This window comes from Lynx rufus, unplaced genomic scaffold, assembly GCF_022079265.1.
Source record: "Lynx rufus isolate CCGP_SWC_20201006 ecotype Redwood Valley unplaced genomic scaffold, mLynRuf1.p SCAF_5, whole genome shotgun sequence".
Classification (NCBI taxonomy): Eukaryota; Metazoa; Chordata; class Mammalia; order Carnivora; family Felidae; genus Lynx; species Lynx rufus.
Window position 1 is genome coordinate 48,827,899 of NW_025814867.1, and position 3,590 is coordinate 48,831,488.

Sequence of the window (3,590 nt, forward strand, 5' to 3'; positions counted from 1 at the left end):
TTCAAATATAGACTTTCAAATGCTCTGGTCTTTGGTCATTTGACTTTTTCAGTGGCTTTAGTGGACTTGTTTAGGGTGCCTGGGTGACTCAGTCAGTTAAGCATCTGACTCTTGATTTTGGCTCAGGTCATGATCTCATGATTCATGAGATCGAGCCCTGAGTCTGCACTGACAACGTGGAGCCTGCTTGGGATTCTGTCTCTCCCTCTCTCTCTGCCCCTCTCCTGCTCTTGTACGTGCACACATACTCACTCTCTCTCAAAATAAATACACATTTTTAAAATTAAATTAATAATAAGATAAAATTTACTTGTTTGTCTTTTGATTCCACATCCCTGCCTATAAAGAAGCCTAATCTGTAAAAGCTGCTGTCTCCATTCTAGGGGCTCCTGTATACCTTCTCAGAATCCTTACAGCTTCACAAAGCTAATTTAAACTATGTGTTAGTCATGAGGCCACCTCTTATTTAGATGAATTTAGGCTCCAGGGCAGAGGAAGATGAAGAGAAAAAAACAAATACAGAAACTAATATATATTGATGAATTAAATTTTTTTCAAATGTTTGCTTATTTATTTATTTATTTATTTATTTTTGAGAGAGAGAGAGAGAAACAGAGTGTGGGTGGGGGAGGGGCAGAGAGAGGAGACACAGAATCCAAAGCATGTTCTAGGCTCTGAGCTGTCAGCACAGAGCCTGACACGGGGCTCAAATTCACAAGCTGTGAGATCATGACCTGAGCCGAAGTCAGACGCTTAACTGACTGAGCTGACCAGGTGCCCCAATATTGATGAATTTTTTAAAAAATGATTTATGTTTATTGGATACAGTTCAGTGTTGTCTGGAAGTTTTTTGAAAAATATATTTGTGCCATCACTTTTTAAAAATATTTTAGCTTTGAAATAACTTTTTTTTATTTTTATTTTTTTGTGTTTTATTTATTTATTTATTTATTTATTTTAACATGAAATTTATTGTCAAGTTGGTTTCCATACAACACCCAGTGCTCATCCCAACAGGTGCCCTCCTCAATGCCTATCACCCACTTTCCCCTCCCTCCCACCCCCATCAACCCTCAGTTTATTCTCAATTTGAAATAACTTTAAACCTCCTTCATTTCCTTACCCATGTTAACATGTCACATGACCATAGCACATTGCTTGAAACCAGTAAGTTAATATTGCTGATTACAATTAAGTAAACTCCAGACTTTAGTTATGCATCGGTTTCCCTCTCCTCAGCATCCCTTTTCTGTTTCATAATCCAGTCCTGCATCCTACATTGCATTTAGTTGTTGGGTTTCCTCGGTTTCCTCAAATCTGTGGCTAAATAACATGCTACTAAACAATGAATGGAATGAAATTTCTTTTCCCATGACATTTTATCTGCTAAAAAAAATCAGATCTAAGGACATGACATGGTAAAACCCTCTATGGACTGATTCTTTTCTATTTATGCGTCTCCTCTCATTATTTTCTGTCCTCCTATTTCATGCTCTAGTATTGCAAGATTGCTTGAAATCATCTTCCTTTGTCGACAGAAGTCTTTCTTCCAACTTTTTGTTTTTGTGATACTATTTGGCTAGACTTGGATTGGGATACCCTTAACAGTTTCTTCTAGGTAATTTAACTCTTACCTAAATTTCAAGGATCAGTTTGGCGTCATACACCCATTTATTGTGTCATGTGCTGGTAACTGGTACCTGGTCAATTCAGTCAATATTTGATAACTTGATGAGTTTTTTCTACCTTTTCTGCTATCATTTCCTTATTACTCTTGATGCATGATCCCTGGAGCCGCTGTATTTTGCTTTCTGCCTCCATTAATTGTCTATAATTGCTCTTGGTAATATAAATTGACAAATTCATAGAAAATTTTTAGTTCTTCTCTAACTTAACATTTAAAATATATTGGATGTTAAAGGTAATTGATTCATTGTGTTTGCCATGCAGAGGGTTATAATGGCAATGCATGAGTGGCAGTGGCTTAGTCGGGAAAAGAGCAAGGCTGAGAGACAAGACTGAAGAGGTAAACTAGAGCCACTTCTTATAGAAATTAGTCGGCCGTGTTGAGGGGATCAAATTTATCCTGAAGGCAATTGAGAGTTGTATAAAAGGTTTAAGTAAGAAAAGTCATATTTTAAGAACATAATTCTGAATGAACTTGGCAAGACCGGATAGCATGTCAAAATGAAATAGGGCAATACTAGAATAAGAACATAATTTATGTAAACTAAGGTAAAAAAAAAAGTATGGAGAAAAATTAAAAGTATTGAAAAGATATAGTAGATATTAACATGATTTGATGATGAAGCGAAAGTGGAACATGAGTGGGAAGAAGAAATAAAATAGACTTTTAGTTCTTTATTAAATGGTAAATGAATTCCCTAAGATCGGGATGCAAGAGTGGTTTTGGGAGAAGATGGTGAGTTTATTTGTAAAGGTTGTGTTTGAGACTCCTGTGGAACATCTAAGTGGAGCTGTCCCATTAGCAGTCTCATTTGTGTTAAAAGCCTTAAGTACAAATGTGGGCAAGAGCTGAAGGTTTTGAAACCAATAGCATGTTGTTCGTAAGTGAAGCTATGGTTGTAGATAGCTATCCCAGGATGTCTGTGGAATGAAAAGGGATAGAACACCTTCTGTTGCATTCCCCTTTTCATCTTAGTGAACAGAACCACCACTTACCCACTTACCCAGCTGGAAACCATGGAGTCATGCTCAATTATATCCTCTCTATCACCTATCCAGCTCAGTGTAAGTCACTTTTCTGCTTAAATTCTCCTTGTTCTATTTCTGCCTTAGCTCAGGCTCTTAGAATTTCTTTCACAGACTACTTATTATTGTTCTTACTGGTCTTCAGGCTGTCAACTTAACTTCTTCCAAGCCATCCATCTTATGCATTTTATACCTCCAAAATCTACACATTATTCATAAAAAATATTTATTGAGTTAATGAGTGAATGAAGTTTTTTTTTTTTTTGAAAAGCAAAAAGTGCTAGAAAATAGGAGCTAATACATTTTAACCGAGTTGAAATCTCAATTCTCTTTAGACTCTTCTATAGGGGTGCCTGGGTATCTCAGTCACTTGAGCATCTGACTCTTGATTTCAGCTCAGGTAATGATCTCAGAGTTGTGGGACTGAGTGCCACGTCCAGCCCCACATTGAGCATGGAGTCTGCTTAAGACTCTGCTCTCTGCTCCTGTCTCTCTCTGCTCCTCTCCCCTACTCATGCTCTCTCTCTCTCTCAAATTAAAAAAAAAAGTAACTGTTCTATAAAAATTTATAGATGAGACCAAACAAAAATAATTTTAATATTTATTTTTTTTGTGTACTTAATACCATCTATCATGGGTAGAAGGTTACTTTCTCACAGTAATCTTAAAGAAATACATAACTACTACATGAGGGTGTAATATGGAAGGGGATCTAGATAAGGGGATACAAATGGTTGTCTTAAGGCAAGAGGAAGAAAGGAAGAACATCAGAGAAGTTCTGTCAAAGTAATTACATATCTCACCTCAAATTTCTGGCATCATCTTAGAGTTTCTAAGACAAGGAGTTGTGATGGGAGGCAGCCAAATTATGTCCTCTT